The sequence below is a fragment of the Mesoplodon densirostris genome, chromosome 19, assembly GCF_025265405.1.
Source record: "Mesoplodon densirostris isolate mMesDen1 chromosome 19, mMesDen1 primary haplotype, whole genome shotgun sequence".
Taxonomy (NCBI): domain Eukaryota; kingdom Metazoa; phylum Chordata; class Mammalia; order Artiodactyla; family Ziphiidae; genus Mesoplodon; species Mesoplodon densirostris.
In genome coordinates this window covers 54,248,519-54,259,528 of record NC_082679.1, presented here as the reverse complement: position 1 = coordinate 54,259,528, position 11,010 = coordinate 54,248,519, and the positions used below count along the sequence as shown (strand labels likewise).

General features: G+C 42.6%; 1 pseudogene; it reads right to left on the bottom strand.

Annotated features, from left to right (window-relative positions):
- Positions 1–1,050: 1,050 nt before the first annotated feature.
- Positions 1,051–1,823, bottom strand: LOC132480039 (ADP-ribosylation factor 1-like; annotated as a pseudogene).
- Between the last annotated feature and the right edge of the window lie 9,187 nt (positions 1,824–11,010).

Here is an 11,010-nt window from a genome sequence, read left to right as displayed (position 1 = left end):
GCAGTAAGAGGTTCCACAACACCAAATAAACCAGTTCTGAGGTTTTCCCCAAGATAAAGTTTAACAGCTCCAGCTTCTTCAGTGTTTATCAAAATACAAAAGAAAAAAGTAGAGGTTATCATTTTTCGATGGCAAATCTGACCGTTGCAGCCTGAGGGAGTGAAAGCGCACGTAGACAGGGGCTCCAAAGGGTTGGGGCTCAGGATGACCACCCGCGCTCCTGCTGGTGAGACCCCAGAGAGCCCGGAGCAGGCAAGCAAGGGGACTGCAGGGCTCCCGCTCAAACCAGGGCGTTCCAACCAAAGTGCCCATGCTGACCCAGGAAAAGGCTGGGGTTCCTCCAAGGGGTCTGAGAGCGGCGGCTGCAGCCTCCAGCCCATCTCCTGGACGGCCATAAAAGCACAGGTGCAAGCACAAACGCTATGGGGTGTGGGATGACCCAAGACAGAGCAAATCACATGGACCCTATTGTGACCATGCAGAATGGATCATGGCTGGTTCTGCCCCGTTTCATGTTCCCAACGGGAAACAGACCACTGGTGGACTGGACTCAGGTCATTACTGCAGAACCTACACTAAGCGCATTTCTCCCTTTTGTGTGTTCAAGTGTTCTCCTTATCTTGTACTTGTAACTTTTTTTTTTTTTTTTTTTTTTTGCCGTATGCGGGCCTCTCACGGTTGTGGCCTCTCCCGTTGCGGAGCACAGGCTCCGGACGCGCAGGCCCAGCGGCCATGGCTCACGGGCCCAGCTGCTCCGCAGCATGTGGGATCTTCGTGGACTGGGGCACGAACCCGTGTACCCTGCATGGGCAGGTGGACTCTCATCCACTGTGTCACCAGCGAAGCCCTACTTGTAACTTTTTTTTAAATGCACTGAGTTTGGGTTAAAAACCAACCACCAAAATGGATCTCAACACAGATCTAAAGCCCAGAGGAGGAGCATCGGGCTTGTCTGACACAGCGACTCCTGGATGACCCGTGTGCCTAAAATCCCTTCTCAGTACTAAACAGTGGGTTGGTTTTCTTTTTATAATAAAAAAAAAAGCTGAGTAATATTGCATAGGAGTACCAGAAACTGCCTCATTGGAAACAAAAACTATTTACATTAAATAAAAACCCAGGTGCAGGCTGCGTCTGCACATTTACAGCATGGTGAAGCACACTGTGACCGACCATGGAGGCAGCTTCTGGCACTCACCCCCCAGGGGCACGTTTGCCACATGAGAGTAAACCAAGGCAGAAGGAGGGAGTGGAGGGGAGGAGAGAGGAGTACAGCTCACTTCTGGTTCCGGAGCTGATTGGACAGCCAGTCCAGTCCCTCATAGAGCCCGTCCCCGCTGGTGGCACAGGTGGCCTGAATGTACCAGTTCCTGTGGCACAAAGAGTGCAGACCCAGCTTGTCTGTGATCTCAGCTGCATTCATGGCATCGGGGAGGTCCCGTTTGTTAGCAAACTCTGAGCAGAACGGCATCCCTGAGCGCGTCTTCTGCCAGCATCCTCATAAGCTCCTCTCGGGCCTCATTCACACGCTCTCTGTCCTTGCTGTCAACCATGAAGATGAGACCTTGTGTGTTCTGGAAGTAGTGGTGCCACAGAGGCCGGATCTTGTCCTGGCCTCCCATGTCCCACACAGTGAAGCTGATGTTCTTATATTCCACGGTTTCCACGCTGAAGCCTAGAGTGGGAATGGTGGTCATGATTTCACCCAGCTTCAGTTTGTACAGGGTGGTGGTCTTTCCCACAGCATCTAGGCCCACCATGAGAACGCACATTTCTTTTTTGCCAGAAAGGCCCTTGAAGAGGTTTGCAAAAATATGCCCCATGCTGTAGACCCGTGGGAGCAACACTGGCCAGAGAAACCCTCGGCGGCCGGCGCAGCTGCTACCCTGAGGCAGGCGCTGGTTTCGCTCCCACAAGATGGCGGCTCTGATGGCGGCCCCCCTGTTTTTTTTAAATTATAGCCATCCTGACAGGTGTGAGGTGATATCTTATTGTGGTTTTGATTTGCATTTCCCTGATTACTGGTGATGTTGAGCACCTTTTCATATACCATTTGGCTATTTGTATGTCTTCCTTCAAAACTGATGCATTTCAATGCAACTTTAAAAAATAACGATTTGAAGACAGATTATAGATGTGTAAATATACAAATCTCAAGCAATAGCAATATCAAACATTTGTCAATATTAAACATAATTTAAACCTAGCTAATTTAGCTCTAAAATGCTTTACTGAAAGATGCAGAAAGAATAGATGTGGCACAGGTACAAGACAAATGAGAAAAGTACAGTCTCAGGAAAAAATAGAGAATATAAAGCTCCGCTCTTAAAATCCTTCTATAGTTTCCAATTACTTAAAGCATAAAGTAAAACACCATAATACTTCAAAAACTTTGGCCAAATCTGGACCAAATCAAATTTCTCCCCTTTCTCTCTTTGCATTTGCTTCTCCATCCCTTATACTCAGTGTCTCCTTGTGAATGGAGAGGAACTTCCCCCTACATCTCAGAACCTGAAACAGCCAAATCTATTACTACAATCACCTAAAACCTTTTTTTTACCTGAGAGGGTTTGCAAATGGGTCACACAATCACTGTGTCACACCCAAATCCAAAAGCCCTATGAAATCTCCTCCCATCTCAATATGACTAGGACTCTACATTTTTAAAGGCAAGTTCATCTATTATCTTTACCATCACTAGCAGTGAGTTTATTATTAAGTCCACTTTATTTGTGAGAAATCTGATGTTGATAGAGTTTATTTCTTGCAGCTTTATGAGGTATACAAAAACTTCACGTATTTAATATGTACAATTAGATGCTGAGAGAGTGCAAATTTCTTACTTGTGTCAAGATAGGACTTAAGAAAGTCCTTCAGGGGCTTCCCTGGTGGCGCAGTGGTTGAGAGTCCGCCTGCCGATGCAGGGGACATGGGTTCGTGCCCCGGTCCGGGAGGATCCCACATGCCGCGGAGTGGCTGGGCCTGTGAGCCGTGGCCGCTGAGCCTGCGCGTTCGGAGCCTGTGCTCCGCAACGGGAGAGGCCACAACAGTGAGAGGCCCGCATACCACAAAAAAAAACAACAAAAAAAAGAAAGTCCTTCAGCCCATTTCTATGTGGGATAATCAGATCCCAGGAGTGATAAAAAGCAATCTCTGATTCCGTACAGCATGTTGTATGTTCCCAGAAGGGTGCTAGGACTGAAATGCACCCAAAGTGATAAAAGATGGACATAACACCCCGAGGACAACCAACAGGGTTAACTTAAGTTTTTCCTGATTCCCCAGAGCAGCAGGTAAACACATAACACAGACTTAGAATGACAGGTGCTTCTCTGTATAGTCACAGGAACATAAAGGCCAGAGGGGCAGACTGGCCTTCTTCTCGGACCCAGGTTGAGCTTCCTGAAAAAACCTGCCTGCCTATGAAGCGCCTCTCCACATACAAGCTGTGTCATTGTCTAAGGCTGTGGAAACTGCCCCTCCAAAGGGAAGAATACTCCTGAGTCTCCAACTCGGTATAGCCATCACCATGCTGTTAAATCCTTTATCCTTTACCTACTTTAAAGGGATGTGTGTCTCTTGATATCTCACTATCAATCACTTTCTCCCTTGTGAGAAACATGAAAAGAATCACAAAATAAATAAATAGATTTGGTAGTTCAGAAATTCCAATTACATGCCCAGTACCCTTCTACTTTCTGCTTAATATGTAAAGGAATCCTGTAATACAAACTTTATAAATCACAGAACTGATCCCAAAGTCTAAAATTATAAAATAATAAAGGCTTTACTAGTGGGAAGCAGCCACATAGGACAGGGAGATCAGCTAGGTGCTTTGTGTCCACCTAGAGGGGTGGGATAGGGAGGGTGGGAGGGACACACAAGAGGGAGGAGATATGCGGATATATGTTTATGCATAGCCAATTCACTTTCTTATACAGCAGAAACTAACACACCATTGTAAAGCAATTATACGCCAATAGACGTTAAAAAAAAACCCTATCAGTGAGCGTCAAGTGACAATTAAGCTGCATCTGTTGGCAGGCTTTATAGTGGCAAGTGAGTTGATGTACTTCAATAGTACAGCTGCAGCTGGTGGCAGGCTTTAAGTCAGAATCCGACACTTATTTTAGTCCATGCGTAGCCCGTCCATCACTTTATTTACCACCTCGTCCGCGCCTCTTTCCCACACTGTGCACTTGTCTCAGTCAGTTTTGGTGAGCCCACAAGCTAACCCTAGCCAAAATGAGTAAAAAACAAATGTCTCTGGAGAGCTTCTTTGAAAAGGGGGAAAGACCCAATGATGAGACAGCAGAAGACTCTAAGACTGCCCACAAAAAGAAAGCTGCATTTAAAAGAAAATACCAAAAGTCCTACTTAAATTCATTGCAACAGGTGATTCACATTATCCAAGCCCACTTTGTATATGTGGCTACCGGCTATCCAACAAAGCCATGAAACCTTCCAAACTGCTCACCTATCTCAGCTTTCAAAAGAGTTTGAGGGCTTCCCTGGTGGCGCAGTGGTTGAGAGTCCACCTGCCGATGCAGGGGACACGGGTTCATGCCCCGGTCCGGGAGGGTCCCACATGCCGCGGAGCAGCTGGGCCCATGAGCCATGGCCGCTGAGCCTGCGCGTCCGGAGCCTGTGCTCTGCAATGGGAGAGGCCACGACAGTGAGAGGCCTGCGTACCGCAAAAAAAAAAAAAAAGAGTTTGAGCATTACTTCCCAACCACAAAAGACTCCTGAACAGGTAAGGAATGGATCCATGACCCATTTGTGAATAAGCCAGGTGAATCGATTTTGTCTGTGCTAGAAGAGGATCAACTGCTTGAGATCACAAATGATGGTGGCTTTAAAAGTATGTTTGAGGGCTTCCCTGGTGGCGCAGTGGTTGAGAGTGCGCCTGCCGATTCAGGGGACACGGGTTCGTGCCCCGGTCCGGGAGGGTCCCACATGCCGCGGAGCGGCTGGGCCCATGAGCCATGGCTGCTGAGCCTGCGCTTCCGGAGCCTGTGCTCCACAACGGGAGAGGCCACAACAGTGAGAGGCCCGCGTACCGCAAAAAAAAAAAAAAAAAAAGTATGTTTGAGCCAACTTCAAATCTCCATACATTCTGGATTAAAGTCAAGGCAGAGTATCCTGAGATTGCCACAAAAGCAATGAAAAGCCTGCTTCCATTTCCAACGTTCTATCCTTGTGAAGCAGGGTTTTCTGCAGTGACAGCAAGCAAAACGAGATCACGGAGTAGACTGGACATAAGCAACACACGTCCGGTATCACTTTCTCCCATCGCCCCCAGATGGGACCATCTAGTAGCAGGAAAACAAGCTCAGGGCTCCCACTGATTCTGCATTATGGTGAACTGTATAATTATTTCATTATATATTACAATGTAATAATAATAGAAATAAAGTGCACAATAAATGTAAAAAAAGAAAAGAATAAAAGCTTTAAAGTTGTTGAGGGAGTTCTGTTTCTGATTAGGATGTAGAACAGTGCAAAAGACCATCGTCTCCATGGTAACAACAAGAAAAACAAAATTACTTTTCTATAAAGCTATCAAAGAGCCGTGACAAAAAAGCAAAGAAGCGTTAATGAACTATGATCCAGAGAGAGACAAGCAAAGAGCCACAGATGCTTCCACACTTAGCAGCAAATTCCAATCTGACTTTGCAAATTCCAAGCAAACTTGCCAGAGATGGAAGGGAGAGGGATTAGGAGAAACCAGCAGGTTTTAACAGTGAGGACAGGCAAAAGACAGAATCTATGATAGCTCAAATACAAAAAGAACTGTTCAGGGCCTCCCTGGTGGCGCAGTGGTTGAGAGTCCGCCTGCCGATGCAGGGGATACGGGTTCGTGCCCCGGTCTGGGAGGATCCCATATGCCGCGGAGCGGCTGGGCCCGTGAGCCATGGCCGCTGGGCCTGCGCGTCCGGAGCCTGTGCTCCGCAACGGGAGAGGCCACAACAGTGAGAGGCCCGCATACCGCAAAAAGAAAAAAGAAAAAAAAAAAAAAAAGAACTGTTCAGGCCAACATATCTCCAATCTACCACCCGCTAGGAATTTTTCTGAGAAAGTAGCAGAAATAATTATGAGGACAGGGCTAGCTAAAAGACAGAAAAAATTTTGGCCATTTCATGGTGCTCAGATCCCAGGACCCTGTAAAACTTGAATCCGTAAGTAAATCATAAGCAACTAAGCTAAAAATCAAACCTTTCAAGTTCAAACTTGGGAAAATCAAAAGGATTAATTTGTCCCTTAGTTGTAGCAAGAGTAGTAAAGAACATTGGGGGTTTCCCTATCTTGGCTATTGTAAATAATGCTGTGATTAACATAGGAGTGCACATATCTTATCAAATAGGAGTTTTCATATTCTTTGGATAAATATTCAGAAGTGCTGGATCAATGATACTTCTATCCTTAATTTTTTGAGGACTCTCCATACTGTTTTCCATAGTGGCTACACCAATTTACATTCCCACCAACAGTGTAGGAGGGTTTCCTTTTTTCCACAACCTCCCCAACGCTTGTCATTTCTTTCCTTTTTGATGATAGCCATTCTAACGGGCATGAGGTGATATCTTGTCGTGGTTTTGATTTGCATTTCCTTTATAATTAGTGATGTTGAACATCTTTTCATGTGCCTGTTGGCCATCTGCACGTTTTCTTTGGAAGACTGTTTGTTCAGCTCCTCTGCCCACTTTTTAATTGGATTGTTTGGTTTTTTGTCATCGTGTTGTATGAGTTCTTTACATATTTTGGAATATTAACCCCTTATCTGAGATATGATTTGCAAATATATTCTCCCATTCAGTAGGTTGTCTTTTCACCTTGTCAATGGTTTCCTTTGCTGTGCAGAAGCTTTTTCGTTTGATTAGGTCTCACGTGTTTATTTTTGATTTTGTTTCCCTTGACTGAGGAGACATGCAAAAAACATATTGCTAAGACCCATGTCAAAGAGCGTACTGCCTATGTTTTCTTCTAGGAGCTTTATGGTAAGCATACAACCTAAGTGTCTATCAATGAATGAATGGATAAAGAAGATGTGATACACATATATACAATGGAATACTCCTCAGCCATAAAAAAAAAAAAAAGATGAGATTTTGCCATTTGTGACAACATGGCTGGACCTTAAAGGTATTATGTTAAGTGAAATAAGTCAGATGGAGAAAGACAAATATAATATGATTTCACTCATATGTGGGCTATAAAAAAATTAAAGTTTTTGATTAATTTTTATTGGAGTATAGTTGATTTACAATGTTGTGTTAGTTTCTGCTGTACAGCAAAGTGAATCAGTTATACATATATATATATATATATATATATATATATATACTCTTTTTTAGATTCTTTTCCCATATAGGTCATTACAGAGTATTGAATAGAGTTCCCTGTGCTATACAGTAGGTTCTTATTAGTTATCTATTTTTTATATAGTAGTGTGTGTATGTCAATCCCAATTCCCAATTTATCCCTCCCCCTTTTCCCCCTTGGTAACCATAAGTTTGTTGTCTCCATCTGTGACTCTATTTCTGTTTTGTAAATAAGTTCATTTGTACTGTTTTTTTAGATTCCACATATAAGTAATATCATATGATATTTGTCTTTCTCTGCCTCACTTCACTCAGTATGAAAATCTCTATGTCCATCCATGTAGCTGCAAATAAAAATAAATGAACAAACCAAACTAAACCAACAAAACAAAAAATAACAACCACACAGAGTTGTAGTTACCAGAGGGGAAGGGTGGGGTGGGTGAAATGGGTGAAGGGAATCAACAGATGGATGGATTTTTGGTGGTGAGCACACTATAGTGTACACAAAAGTACTGGAGTCAGACAAGTACAACAGTAAGACAAGAAAAAGAAATAAAAGGTATTTAAATTGGAAGGGGGGACTTCCCTGGTGGTCCAGTGGATGGGACACCATGCTCCCAGTGCAGGGGGCCCAGGTTCTATCCCTGGTCAGGGAGCTGGATCCCACATGCACGCCACAAGTAGGAAATCCACATGCCACAACTGAGAAGTCCACATGCCACAACTAAAGATCCCGCATGCTGCAACTAAGAAGTCCACGTGCTGCAACGAAGATTCTGTGTGCTGCAACAGAGACCTGGCGCAGCCAATAAATAAATAAATATTTTTAAAATAAATAAATAAATAAATTGGAAGGGAAGAGGTAAAATTGTCATTATATGAGATGACATGATACTATATATAGAAAACACCAAAGACTCCACACAAAAACTACTAGAACTGATAAATGAATCCAGCAAGGTAGCAGGATACAAGATTAACATTCAGAAATCAGTTGCATTTCTTTATGCTAACAATGAAATATCAGAAAGGGAATGTAAAGAAAGTACCTTTTAAAATCACACCCCCAAAAATAGAATACTTAGGAATAAACCTGACCAATGAGGTGAAAGACTTATTTGCTGAGAACTATAAAACATTAATAAAGGAAACTGAAGATGACTCAAAGAAATGGAAAGATATCCCATGCTCTTGGATTTGAAGAATTAATATTGTTCAAATGGCCATACTACCCAAAGCAATCTACAGATTTAATGTAATCCCTATCAAATTACCCATGACATTTTTCACAGAACTAGAACAAATAATCTTAAAATTTATATGGAACCATAAAAGACCCAGAATTGCCAAAGCAATCCTGAGGAAAAAAGAACAAAGCAGGAGGCATAACTCTCCCAGACTTCAGATAATACTACAAAGCTACAGTAATCAAAACAGCATGGTATTGGCACAAAAACAGACATATGGATCAATGGAACAGAATAGAGAGGCCAGAAGTAAACCCACACACCTATGGTCAATTAATCTTCAACAAAGGAGGCAAGAATATACAATGGGAAAAAGTCTCTTCAGCAAGTAGTGTCAGGAAAGTTGGACAGCCTCATGTAAACCAATGAAGTTAGAATACACCATCTCACCATACACAAAAATAAATTCAAAATGGCTTAAAGACTTAAACATAAGACCTGACACCATAAAACTCCTAGAAGAGATCATAGGCAAAACATTCTCTGACATAAATCATACCAATTGTTTCTTAGGTCAGTCTCCCAAGGCAATAGATATAAAAACAAAAATAAACAAATGGGACCTAACCAAACTTACAAGCTTTCACCCAGTAAAGGAAACCATAAACAAAACGAAAAGACAACCAACTGAAGGGGAGAAAATATTTGCAAATGATGCGACCAAAAAGGGCTTAATTTCCAAAATATACAAACAGCTCATACAACTCAGCAACAGCAAAGCAAAAAAACCCAATCAAAAAATGGGCAGAAGACCTAAATAGATATTTCTCCAAAGAAGAAATACAAATGGCCAATAGGCACATGAACAGATGCTCAACATTATTAAAGAAATGCAAATCAAAACTACAATGAGGGGCTTCCCTGGTGGCGCAGTGGCTGAGAGTCCGCCTGCCGATGCAGGGGACACGGGTTCGTGCCCCGATCCGGGAAGATCCCACATGCCGCAGAGTGGCTGGCGTGCTGCGCGTCCGGAGCCTGTGCTCTGCAACGGGAGAAGCCACAACAGTGAGAGGCCCGTGTACTGCAAAAAAAAAAAAAAACTACAATGAGGTACCACCTCATACTAGTCAGAATAGCCATCATTAAAAACTCTACAGGGCCTCCCTGGTGGCGCAAGTGGTTGAGAGTCCGCCTGCCGATGCAGGGGATACGGGTTCGTGCCCCGGTCTGGGAGGATCCCATATGCCGCGGAGTGGCTGGGCCCGTGAGCCATGGCCGCTGGGCCTGCGCATCCGGAGCCTGTGCTCCGCAACGGGGGAGGCCACGACAGTGAGAGGCCCGCGTACCGCAAAAAAAAAAAAAAAAAAAAAAACAAAAAAACAAAAAAAAAAACCTCTACAAATAACAAATGCTGCAGAGGATATGGAGAAAAGGGAACCATCCTACACTGTTGGTGGGAATGTAAGTTGGTGCAGCCACTATGAAAAACAGTATGAAGATTCCTCAGAAAACTAAAAATAGAATTACCATATGATCCAGCAACTCCATTCCTGGGCATATATCTAGACAAAACTCTAATTCAAAAAGATACATGCACCCCTATGTTCATAGCAGCACTATTCACAATAGCTAAGAAATGGAAACAACCTAAATGTCCATCGACAGATGAATGGATAAAGAAGATGTGGTACATATTTACAATGGAATACTACTCAGCCATAAAAAAGAATGAAATAATGCCTTTTGCAGCAACATGGATACAACTAGAGATTATCATACTAAGTGAAGTAAGTCAGAAAGAGAAAGACATATGATATCTCTTATATGTGGAATCTAAAATATGACACAAATGAACCTATCGATGAAAGAGAAACAGACTCATGGACATAGAGAACAGACTGGTGGTTGCCAAGGGGGAAGGGGTTGGGGGAGGGATGGAGTAGGAGGTTAAACAACAAGGTCCTACTGTATAGCACAGAGAGCTATATTCAATGTCTTATGATAAACCATAATGGAAAAGAATATTAAAAAAAGAATCTATCTATATATATATATGTATAACTGAATCACTTTGCTGTACAGCAGAAATTAACACTATATTGTAAATCAACTATATACTTCAATAAAAAAATTAAATTAAATTAAAAATTTGGGGTGGTGAGCACACTATAATGTATACAGAAGTAGAAATATAATGTTGTACACGTGAAACATAATGTTATAATATATATAATGTTATACATATAAATTTATATAATGTTACTACAATAAAATTTTTAATTAAAATTAATTAATTAATAATAAATAAAGTAAGTTGGTGGTTGAGCTGAAGGACAAAGTGAGATCTCCTAAATTATAATTGAATCAGCTATAAACTAAAACTAACTGCAATTGTAATCCAGCTCTGACCCAGATTGAAGTAAGTGGAATCTAAAAGAATAGACCTGGTATTGGCTGCCTGGTTGAAGGAAGTTCTTGCACTCTCTGAGAATAGAGAA